The 12,823-nt window shown below is 44.6% G+C and overlaps 1 long non-coding RNA gene across 1 annotated transcript in view; it reads left to right on the forward strand.

Moving 5' to 3' along the window:
* Positions 1–12,823, forward strand: part of LOC137412410 (uncharacterized) — a 48,965-nt gene that overhangs the window by 15,917 nt on the left and 20,225 nt on the right. Inside the window, exon 2 of the long non-coding RNA XR_010981481.2 lies at positions 6,030–6,294. This is a non-coding gene — a long non-coding RNA (uncharacterized LOC137412410). The remainder of the gene's footprint in view (positions 1–6,029; positions 6,295–12,823) is intronic.

Genomic DNA, 12,823 nt, shown 5'->3' on the forward strand with positions numbered 1-12,823 from the left:
GCGTTCCTTATTCTCCCCGTACTTAGTTAGGTCCGTGCGGCGCAGATGTGTCTGGAGGCGCCGACGCTCTTTAATAATTCACATCTCAGATGCTGCTCTTACTGAGGTCCAATCGATGAGATTGTGGGTAAGTGGATGATGGTTTTTATTCGAAATTATAACAATTATTGTTATTATGCTTAAACTCTCAATCGGAGTCGCAGCAACATGGTGCACACGGAGCATGCTTACCTTTGGCTTGGCTAATCTGGGTTCGATTCGCGAGTAATCTGTAGCATCCCCCTGCTTCCCATGCCCCCCTCCCCCCAAGCCCTCTCTCTCCCACAGATCTCCCGATGTCCATGTTATCTGCTGTTGTACTTGTGTGCTTCCCTCCACCATCTTGTCTCCGGCTCCCTTTATTGTATGTTTTGTATGTCCCTTTTTTTTTTTGTTGGTTCACGAGTTGTCAAACAGAGTGACCACTATATTCGTCATGGGTGTGTGTCTGTGTGTCTGTCTGTCCACAGCATAACTACCCGATGATATCATCCGATCTTGATGAACTTGGTGGGAGGTTGATATCATGATCTAGTTGTGTCCTGCCTAGAGTGGGCATATTGCGTATTGCGTATTTGTAAAAAGATATCTTTTTAGGGGGTAATCGAGTTCAGGCTACATCTTCTCCGAGGGAGTTAGTGGAATCTGACAGGGGTTTCGGTGTTTGGTTAGGCCAATGTCATGTGTCTAGACCCACGGAGCTCAATTTTTCATATTCGCCCCAAGATCAAGGTCACATGGTCACGAAATTTAGAAAAGTCAATTTTTGATAGTTTTATTACATTGTTCGCTTCCTGATTGGGTGAAATGTCGTACATGATCTTATATTATCACATACATCATGAAATACAAGTTTTCCAACAAATTTCAGAATCTTCGACCTTTGACCATTGAAGGTCACAAAGGTCAAATTTTCAAAGTTGGCGGAATCGAACCGAATTTTCAGTATTGTGTAGCTATCTAACCACATAACTGATTATACATTATTTTCTATCTCATTTCAAGGTCAGTAACCTTCGTTTTGACATTTCCAGGCCAGCACCACACACAATTACATACAGCTGGCTCTTAAAGGCCTGCGCATGCAGCGCATTGGGGCCCTTTGTAAATAGGCGGCATGTACACGGCATGTCGGGGGCCGACACCTGCCACGTGGGCCCCCGACCCCCCAGTCCGGGCCTGTTTCGGTTATAGTCCATCCTTTGTCATTGAATACCGCTCGCTCGTGAACCATCGTCGTTTCCTGACTTGTTGGTTTTTTTGTGATTAATGTTAGCTCTTTCTTCCATGAACCTCGATGTTGTATACAAAAAAAAAAAAATCAGCCTCAGTCGAGCATAATGCCTAGCCATCCGGTTCGTTAAAGGCCTGACGCAAAAAATACTTTTACCTGGCTGACCCCCAAAAAGGTGGGAATAATTTGAGCCATTTTCAATAATTTGAGTACTTTCCAAATTATTTGGTGTTGATTAAACATGATATAATTATTTTAGTTTGGAGTCTAAAATAAAGGTGATACCTTGGAATGGCATTCTGGGCCAGCCAATCATATTTCAGCGGAGACTGTTTGGAATGGTAATGATTGAGAGTTCCTGCTGTTCCGTTGAAGCACTCGGATGGTGGAACCGCGAGACATATTGTGAGTTCGGATATTTCTCCGGAGAGGCAATAAAATATCCATTTGCATGCAGGAACAGCGATGTAACTTTTAAGTCTTTGTTATGGTAATTACCTGTACCTTTTGCTTCTCCAATGCACAGCGTTCTCCAAAAACAGGGAGCGTAGGATGCATGGAGTTTCCTCGTTACCAAGCTGACATTTTTAAACTAAACTCCATTCATCCGAAGGATATGTTGACTTGATTTATGACATCCGCAATGCCCGAGCGACAGTTTACGACCTTTACCGTAAAACCACGCCAATTCGATGGTTTATTGGGTCGAAGACGAGCATGGAATGATCAATTCGAGCGATGTTTTAAATCATTATTAAGGTACATAATTAAAAATTACATTTTGATTTTAAAAAAATTTATAATTGATGTCCGTCCACCATTACCGCATGTGCTCATTCCATGATGGCCTCCACACATTTCCTCTTTGTGCAGCATGTTCACTCTCACGTCGCCCCTTCTCCCCATTTCCATAACACGGGGTAAACCTGTTGTCCTTCGTCATGACATGTTTAAGCATTTATTTTCTTGGTGTTTGTTGAAGTTTTTTTTATTTCATTTTGGACAAACAACCGTTCTGGTATACAGTATATTATACCACAAAGTATATATACAGTATAGTCTACACATATTGTTCACCTGGAGTGTGAGTCTCTTTTGATCTGCAACCTCAATCGTTGGAACTTCATGCAGTTTGCACTCCGTTCATCTTCAGTCCTGGCCAAAAATATTGTCATCCTTGCACTTTTTTCAAATGATGCACCATTTCTTCCAGAAAATTGTTGAAATAAAAAAATCTATTTGTATCCGCAATTCTTTATTTCACTGATAATATTACAGAACCTTTGTTTTTGATTCAGAACTTAATATATCCTTTCAAATCAGGAAAAAAAAAGAAAAATGGCATTGACAAAATTATTGACACCCCAGACTTAATAATTGGAAGCACAGCCTTTGGACAAAATAACTGCAGTCAGGCGCTTCCTCTAGCCATGAATGAGCTTCCTACACCTCTCTATTGGCAGTTTAGCGCACTCTTCTTGTGCAAACTGCTCCAGTTCTCCCAGATTTGAAGGGTGCCTTCTCCCAACTGCTGTTTTCAGATATCCCATCTCCCCACAGGTGTTCAATGGGATTTAGATCTGGACTCATTTCTGGCCACTCCAGAACAGTCCAGCGTTTTGTCTTGAACCATTCCTGGGTGCTTTTTGAAGTGTGTTTGGGGTTATTGTCCTGCTGCAAGACCCATGACCTTCGACGGAGACCCAGCTTTCTAACACTGGGTTGAACATTGCACTCCAAAATGCCTTGGTAATCTCCTGATTGCATGATGCAATGCACACATTCAAGGCCCCTCCCTCCACCCCCGAATACCAGAGGCAGCACAGCAACCCCAAAACATCACTGAAGCTCCTCCATGTTTGACTGTAGGGAAGGGGTTCTTTTCTTTGAAGGCTTAATTTTTTTTTTCTGTAAACATAGAGATGATGTGCTTTACTAAAAAGCTCTAATATGGACTCATCTGTCCACAGGACATTCTCATAGAAGGATTTTGGCTTGTTCAGGTGTGTTTTGGCAAACTCCAGTCGGCTTTCTTATGTTTCTCTCTCAGCAGTGGGGTCCCTCTGAGTCTTCTACTATAAAACCCCCTTTCATTGAGTTGGCGACAGATGGTGCAAGTTGAAACTGTTGTACGTTGTGTCTGAATGCAGCTTGAATCTGTTTGGCAGTTGATCAAGGTGCTTTCTCCACCATTTGAACAATCCTTCGCTGCAATCTTCAATCAAGTTTTCTCTTGCGGCCACGTCCAGGGAGGTTGGCGACAGTGACATGGGTGTTAAACTTCCTGATAACATTGCATACGGTGGACACAGGAATATCAGTCTCTAGAGATGGTCTTGTAGCCTTGAGATTGTCCATGTTTGGCTACAAACTTGTGTCTGACCTCCTCAGACAATTAGCTGTTTTTCTTTCTTTCTCCATGCTCATTGTGGAACACACAGTGAAACAAAACTGTAGAACGACTCCTTTTCTCTATTCAAACTGGTTGAATGAGTAATTTTTATATTGCAAGCACCTGCAACTCATCACAGGTGAGTTCAATTCTAAAGTAAAGTTGAATCACCTCCTTGAAATCTAATTATTTCTAACAACTTCTAAACGGTGCCAATGATTTTCTGGGCCATTTTAGGATTTTTGTGTGGAATAAGCTAAGATTTAGTAATGTTTTCAGCTTTTCTTGTATTGTTCCACTGCCAACCAAAGAAATACATATGTGGATACCAAAATATTTTTTAATTTCAACAATTTTCTGGAAGAAATGGTGCATTATTTGAAAAAAGGGCAAGGGTGCCAATATTTTTGGCCACGACTGTACAGTCACGTGAAAAAGTAAGTACACCCCATGTAAAGTTTTGACTTTTTCAACATATTTCAACATACAGCTATTTGATCTTCATTTCAACAATATTTATAGATAAAGGTGATATAATATAACAACTATCATGAAACATTTACATTTTGTAGTCCATTGTATAATTTAAATAAACATAAATGCAAATTTCGCATGTGGAAAAAGTAAGTACACCCCTACATTTATCACTACTTCAAATACCTAAAATTAGAATCAGATGCACCAGCTCGGGTGCAAATGATTAGAACATCGTTAGAGAAGATCTTGGAGGAACCTGTGTTATTTAAACCTCAGACATTTAGTTTGGTTTGCTCTTTGTTGTTGAAGTGTGCGGCGTCACCATGCCTAGATCAAAAGAGCTCTCTGAGGCCTTCAGAAAGAAGGTTATAGATGCCTACGAGTCTGGGAAGGGATTTAAAAAGATCTCCAAACAATTTGAAGTCAATCATTCGATTGTCTGGAAGATCATCTACAAGTGGAGAAGATTTCAAGCAACTGCCAACTTGTTCAGTCCTGGCCGCCCCAGCAAGTTCAGCCCGAGAGCAGGCCGCAAGATGCTGAAAGAAGTCTCTAAGAACCCCAGAATGTCATCACGGGACCTACAGGTAGCTCTTGCCACTGTTGATGTCAAAGTGCACGAGTCTACCATTAGAAAGAGGCTGCACAAATTTGATCTACATGGGAGGTGTGCCAGTAGGAAACCTTTGCTGTCCAAAAAGAACATCAGGGCAAGACTAAAGTTTGCCAATGAACACCAAGGCAAAGACCAGCACTTCTGGAACAATGTGCTCTGGACAGATGAGTCAAAGGTAGAGCTATTTGGCCACAGTACCACAAGACATTTTTGGCGAAAACCAAAGACAGCATTTGACCACAAGAACCTGATACCAACTGTAAAGCATGGTGGTGGAAATATTATGGTTTGGGGCAGCTTTGCTGCAGCAGGGCCTGGGCAGCTCACCATCATAGAATCCACTATGAATTCTTCATTGTACCTGAGGGTGCTTGAGGATAATGTGAGGCCATCTGTCGGAAAGTTGAAGCTCAACCGAAGGTGGACCTTGCAACATGACAATGACCCTAAAGATACCAGTAAATCCACCAAGGAATGGCTGAAAATAAAGAAATGGCGGGTTCTGGAATGGCCAAGTCAAAGCCCGGATCTAAATCCAATCAAGATGTTGTGGGGGGATTTGAAACGAGCTGTGCATACAAGAAACCCCTCAAACATCGCACAGCTGAAATAATTCTGCATGGAGGAGTGGGCAAAAATTTCTCCCAGTCGATGTCAGAGACTGGTAGACAGTCATAAGAAACGCCTACTTGAGGTTGTTTCTGCCAAAGGGGGCAATACCACCTATTAGAGCCAAGGGTGTACTTACTTTTTCCACATGCGAAATTTGCATTTATGTTTATTTAAATTATACAATGGACGACAAAATGTAAATGTTTCATGATATTTGTTATATTATATCACCTTCATCTATCAATATTGTTGAAATGAAGATCAAATAGCTGTATGTTGAAATATGTTGAAAAAGTCAAAACTTTACATGGGGCGTACTTACTTTTTCACGTTACTGTATATCCAGTACTCCTCTCGGTTTGCTCTCCGTCTGACTGTCCATCTGTCACCTGTGTCACCTGTATCACCTGTGAGTTTTCAGCCTTTTTCCCCATATACTGCAACATACTTATTTCACTGAAACTTGGTGCCAGGCTTTATTATGATAAGTTAAAGGACAAGTTGGAGTTTCAGGTTGCTTCGTCAATATTTCTGTTATGCCCTTTTTGGACTTACACAATCTCACATCGGGAGGGAACGTGTATTGCAAAGCAATTCTCGTTCTTGTTTTTCATACATTCTTCTAAGTTGGTTGGATTCGTACCTTCCTCCTTCCAGAGGTGTCTGCGAAGCAGTTGTTCGATCAAAGAAACACAATGGGTGGATTTCCGTTGCCTTCCAAACAGTCAGCCAGGGCAGGAATTTGTCATTTGTTCAAGGTGCCGGAGATAGTTCACCTTCTCTTTGCGAAGGACATCGTATGGTCTGGAACGTCCACCAGCCAATGTAAGCAGATGGGACGCCCGGCCTAGCGCCCCATATCCAATGGACAGTATACTCAACGACTCAACGATTAGTTTTTCTGCGAATCCTCTTCTCCCACAAGTGAGTATTTCAAACATTTATTGATTGTGGTTGGTGGTAAAAATAGTTCATAGTGTGGTAAACCATTATTTGGAGTTAAAATGATATTAACATTGCTATTGTGATGCTCGTTAGTAAGCATTCCGTTGTTGTCATCCTATGGACGTGTACAAGCTTGACATTGAATGATATATATATATATATATATATATATATATATATATATATATATATATATATATATATATAATATATATATATATATATATATATATATATATATATATGATATATATGATATATATATATATATATATATATATATATATATATATATATATGATGTATATATATATATATATATATATATATGATGTGTATATATATATATATATATATATATATATATGATGTGTATATATATATATATATATATATATATATATGATGTGTATATATATATATATATATATATATATGATGTGTATATATATATATATATATATATATATATATATATATATATATATATATATATATATATATATTGTTGCGGTTTTTAGAACCTTCACATGTAAATTTAGTAGTAAATTCCCTTATAAATAACCCCTGTGTACATTTCCCCTTAATTGGCTGTTAATTGAACTAATTGCACCTTAGTTAGTCCACATTGCAACACGTAGCAAATCATAGGCCCTTTCGTAGTTATATCGTTATTCTGTGTTCCAGGTAAGGCCGTGTGTCCAATAATTGACTCTCCGTTGCATCAAATCAAATAAGATAGATCCCATCCAATATCCCCATGGCCTCCTAAAAGTGCCAGTAAGGTGGCGTTCGCCGCTCTGGCTTGCGCTCGTTTTTCAGTGCCCAAGACGCCATTGCCCATGTGCTCCATCTCGGATAAGAAAGGCGTGGCCCCACCTCATCATACAAGGTGGAGCCAGGGAGCCCTCGTCATCAAAGGTGGAGTCAGCCAGTTCTTGCCGACCAACCAGGGCCCGGTGGGTTTGGCTTCCAAGGGCGTGGCAGAGAAAGATCTGGCGATTTCGGGAAGGTCCCAAGGTGGCCATATAACCCGTTGCGCAAAGCCCCCACCGCAGTTCTGTGGAGGGAGGCGCTTGAGCAAGTTACGAGAGGGAGAGGGAGAGAGACGCATGAGCAAGGAGCACAAGTTGAGAGAGGATCGTTAATTCATTTGCTTGGCGCGAACGTCCTGCGGCGAATGAGAATCGGCACCCCCTGCTCGCGATACCAACCAGCACTGACGACCGGGTTTTTCGTGGCTGAACAAGTGCGTGCACGCAGACCTCGACATCGTGCCGCGATCCCCGGACCTCCCTGCTGCCCGCTCTTTGGACCGTCTGCCCTTCTCATCTTTCCCGCCATTCCTGCTTGAGAACCCCCATTAGTGTACGTGAGTTTGTTCTGTTCGTCTTGTCCCAGGGAATAAGTTAAGCTTGTTCTAAGGAATTGCTCTGTGTCCTTCTGCTCCTTCCATTTTCTGTATATTACTTTCGTTCTTCTCTTCCTTGGTTTTGTTTTTTGTGTAAATAATTAATAAATCCCTGTTATTTCTTACCCGTTTGGTTTCCTTCTCGTCCGATTGCTTTAGTGATTTCCCCATTGAGTTCCTGTGGTGCGATTTTGGCCGAACCGCTTCGCAATCGGGTTTAGTCATTGTTAACGGCCCGCGCCGCAGTTCGCTCGCTCGGCGCAATCCATCAATTACGCTGCGGCACGGGCGGGAGTATTTCCTCGCTGACGGCCGGTGGTAATACTTAGGTATTAAGACTAATTTGTGCTTACGACCCTACGTACCATCGGCCATCAGTGACGTCATACGTCCAGGACCGGCGGAGACGGCCAGCTTAACAGGACAAGGGGATTAACCCCCCCTTGCTAACGGGAGTGCCGTCCCCCGGATCCATAACAATATATATTTTAAATGGGGGTTTGTCCATTATTTTTAAATATAGTTTTTGCTGTGAAATCTTTTTACATTTAAAAAATATATATATTTAATAAATATTAATTTATTTAAATAAAAAAATTATTTAAATATTTTTTAATAGATAATTTTTTAAAATAGTGTGCAATATTTTTCAAATGGGTTCTGTCCATTGGTGTATGATCTCCTTCACAGTGCACACACACCATATACACTTTTATCACCAAATACACATCACCATATACACCTTTATCACCATATACACCTTTATCACCATGAACCACCTTTAGAGGCAATTTTTCCCCACAGAGCAGGGGTTGGCCTTTTTTTTTTTGGGCACCGTGGTCCCCTTTTTTGAAGCAATGTTTTATGGCCTGATGCCCTTCCTGCCGCCAACCCTGATAGCCACCTCTTGCGACACACAGGGAATTACCAGTGAGCTGGTGCTCAATTTGCCGACCTTGGAAGGATGATAGGCTGAGTCAACCCACCTAGCGTTAATTCAGTGATTGACCGGGATTCGAACCTAGGATCCCAAGCCGGCACCCTAACCGCTAAGCCAACACCAGGCTACACCTTTATCACCATATACACCTTTATCACCATATACACCTTTATCACCATATACACCTTTATCACCATATGCACCTTCATCATCATATACACCTTTATCACCATATACACCTTTATTTCCAGCTCACAATTACTGTAATGCGTTCTGAGGACGTTCAACTAATCAAGTTGAAATAATCGGCTGTCCGTCTGTGACGTCATAAGTTAATCACGGTGAATGCTGGGTAGATTAAACTGCGCACAACAAAAGGTTTGCTTGAACAACTGCGCTTCTTGCTGGCAGGTGCTTACGGTCGTAAAAGACAAAGGATCACGACAGCCTTTTGTGTTACGGTCCACTTTGATGGGTGCATCAAATGTTGGCCGCCCACAACGAGGGGACGGGGGAGGGAGGCTTAAAGAACAACCTCCTCCTGAGTTTGTAACTCGAGTATTGTATCGAGTTGGGTTTCAAGGACGGTCAAGTAAATGTTCGTCCAAAATCGATACTTTGAAAGTGACGTGTGTTGAGGGGCATTGATGAGGGGGCTCTGTAATTGCATTCCATTGTCTGCAGAGCGCCTAAACTCGAGCTTTGGTGCAAACAGGATTACACTGCAACAATGGCTGGAATTATACTGCGTGCACTTAAAGTCTTTCAGGTGAACTCGAGAGTGCCCTGGGAAAGGACACGACGCTCCTGGCGGTTTCTGAAAATGAGACATCATGGCCGTTAATTCTCATGTCCATTGTGCCTCATTCGGAGCATGCTTTCAATTTGGTCTTGGAAGCATTGTGCACGGGCTCGTCGTCAATGGGGGTGAAAAGTGGGTCGGTTTTTATAAAGGTTCGTCTCCTTATTCGCAATAATGTGCAGCGCGTGTGTCTGGGGCCTCAACTGCAGGGATTAGACGGTACAAGCAAATTGTTAGTTTACTCACACACCTTCATTTGAAGCTATAACTACCGATTTTGACGCCATAATGTTGATGCGTAATAATCAACCGATGAGTACACGTTTGAACGATCATTGGTCCAAGTTGTTTCTGATGGCGTGTTCGATCCGAGTCTGGGAGGCCAGTGTGGTTCAAACCCCGTGGCGCCATTGGTGGTCAAATGGTGGCACCATCAAACGGTGGCACAATTGTTGGTTAAATGGTGGCACCATCAAACTGTGGCGCCATTGTTGGTCAAATGGTGGCACCATTAAATAGTGGCGCCATTGTTAGTCAAATGGTGGTGCCATCAAATGGTGGTGCCATCAAATGGTGGCACCATTGTTGGTCAAATGGTGGCGCCATCAAACGGTGGCGCCATTGTTAGTCAAATGGTGGCGCCATCAAATGGTGGCGCCATTGTTAGTCAAATGGTGGCACCATTAAATGGTGGCGCCATCAAATGGTGGCGTCATTTTTGGTCAAATGGTGGCACCATCAAACGGTGGCGCCACTGTTGGTCAAATGGTGGCTGTTGTTGGTCAAATGGTGGTGCCATTGTTGGTCAAATGGTGGCGCCATCAAACGTTGGCGCCATTGTTGGTCAAATGGTGGCACCATTAAATGGTGGCGCCATCAAATGGTGGCGCCATTTTTGGTCAAATGGTGGCACCATCAAACGGTGGCGCCACTGTTGGTCAAATGGTGGCTGTTGTTGGTCAAATGGTGGTGCCATTGTTGGTCAAATGGTGGCGCCATCAAACGTTGGCGCCATTGTTAGTCAAATGGTGGCACCATTAAATGGTGGCGCCATCAAATGGTGGCGCCATTTTTGGTCAAATGGTGGCACCATCAAACGGTGGCGCCACTGTTGGTCAAATGGTGGCTGTTGTTGGTCAAATGGTGGTGCCATTGTTGGTCAAATGGTGGCGCCATCAAACGTTGGCGCCATTGTTGGTCAAATGGTGGCGCCATTGTTGGTCAAATGGTGGCGCCACTGTTGGTCAAATGGTGGCACCATCAAATGGTGGTGCCATTGTTGGTCAAATGGTGGCGCCATTGTTGGTCAAATGGTGGTGCCATTGTTGGTCAAATGGTGGCGCCATTGTTGGTCAAATGGTGGTGCCATTGTTGGTCAAATGGTGGCGCCATCAAACGGTGGCGCCATTGTTGGTCAAATGGTGGTGCCATTGTTGGTCAAATGGTGGCGCCATTGTTGGTCAAATGGTGGCGCCATTGTTGGAGAAATGGTGGCGCCATTGTTGGTCAAATGGTGGTGCCATTGTTGGTCAAATGGTGGCACCATTGTTGGTCAAATGGTGGTGCCATTGTTGGTCAAATGGTGGCACCATCAAATGGTGGTGCCATTGTTGGTCAAATGGTGGCACCATTGTTGGTCACTTGGTGGCACCATCAAACGGTGGCACCATTGTTGGTCAAATGGTGGTGCCATTGTTAGTTAGATCGTGGCGCCATCAAATGGTGGCGCCATTGTTGGTCAAATGTTGGCGCCATTGTTGGTCAAATGGTGGCGCCATTGTCGGTCAAATGGTGGCGCCATTGTCGGTCAAATGGTGGCGCCATTGTCGGTCAAATGGTGGCGCCATTGTCGGTCAAATGGTGGCGCCATTGTCGGTCAAATGGTGGCGCCATTGTCGGTCAAATGGTGGCGCCATTGTTTGTCAAATGGTGGCGCCATCAAATGGTGGCGCCATTGTTGGTCAAATGGTGGTGCCATTGTTGGTCAAATGGTGGCGCCATCAAACGGTGACGCCATTGTTGGTCAATTGGTGGCGCCATTGTTGGTAAATTGGTGGCGCCATTGTTGGTCAATTGGTGGCGCCATTGTTTGTCAAATGGTGGCGCCATTGTTTGTCAAATGGTGGCACCATCAAATGGTGGCGCCATTGTTGGTCAAATGGTGGTGCCATCAAATGGTGGTTTAGGAGTTGCGGATGACGAGAAGACGAGGCCATTTCTTAGGTGTTCTCAAAGCTCCTTTATTCCGACAGATATCCTCACGCGAACGGAAGTCATACAGCTTTTATAGCGCCAACACCCTCTTCGGAGGGTGTGGCTTCAACAACCACGCATACGTCATGCCCACACAATCAAAAGCCCCACTGGCCCGTGCACGTGGATTATGTCCCAATAAGGTAACCGCTACATGCGCCCCCCCCCAGAATGCACTCGCACGGGGGACGGCCCCGCCTTGGGGTTGAGCCAACTGAGGAGGCTGGTCAAGGCCTCGGGGGAGGCTGCTGAGGTTCCTCGCGGGCCTCCCGAGGTTGCAGAGTAGGAGTAGTAGTTGCGCGAGTTGCAGCTTTCTACACGCGAGCTGTAGCTGTAGAGTTTTCGCGATTTGTAGTTGTAGCATGTAGTTGCGCGAAGGTGACGAGCAGCCATGCTGATCGGGTCAGTGCGCACGAAGGTGACGAGCAGCCATGCTGCTCTGGTCAGTGCGCGCGAAGGTGACGAGCAGCCATGCTGCTCGGGTCAGTGCGCGCGAAGGTGATGAGCAGCAGTGCTCGTTGGAGAAGGCTCACCACTCTGGTCGCAGAGGAGGTGCTTGGCTGTAGTGCACGCGAAGGGTGTGAGCAGCAGCGCACGTTGGAGAATGCTCACCACTCTGGTCACAGAGGAGGTGCTTGGCCGTAATGCGCGCGAAGGCTACGAGCAGCAGTACTCGGCCTGTGTGCGTGAAGGGTACGAGCAGCAGTGCGCGCGAAGGTGACGAGCAGCCGTGCCGCCAACGTCAGTGCGCACGGAGACGAGCAGCAGTGCCACCAACGTCTCGTAACTGCATTCCTTCGGAGGATCCTGGAGCAGGCTCACCTCTCTGGTCGCAGAGGATGAGCCGAGCGCAGTGCGCGCCAACCAAATGGCCGCCCGTTGTTCCCAAAACTCCGGCAGTTCAATCGAAACTGCATTTACCACGTTTGTTTGAAGCCCCCGAATACGTTAGGGAGAAGCTGTGGTCACCAATGTAGGTGTCGCCATGCTCGTTGGAAGCCTCTGAAAATGTTCGCAAAAGTACGGCAGGTCGATCGAAACTGCGCTTGCTATGTTCGTTTGAAGCCCCCGAATCCGTTCGGGAGCAGCCGGGGTCACCAGT

Source organism: Myxine glutinosa, chromosome 12 (genome assembly GCF_964187855.1).
Source record: "Myxine glutinosa chromosome 12, kmMyxGlut1.1, whole genome shotgun sequence".
Classification (NCBI taxonomy): domain Eukaryota; kingdom Metazoa; phylum Chordata; class Myxini; order Myxiniformes; family Myxinidae; genus Myxine; species Myxine glutinosa.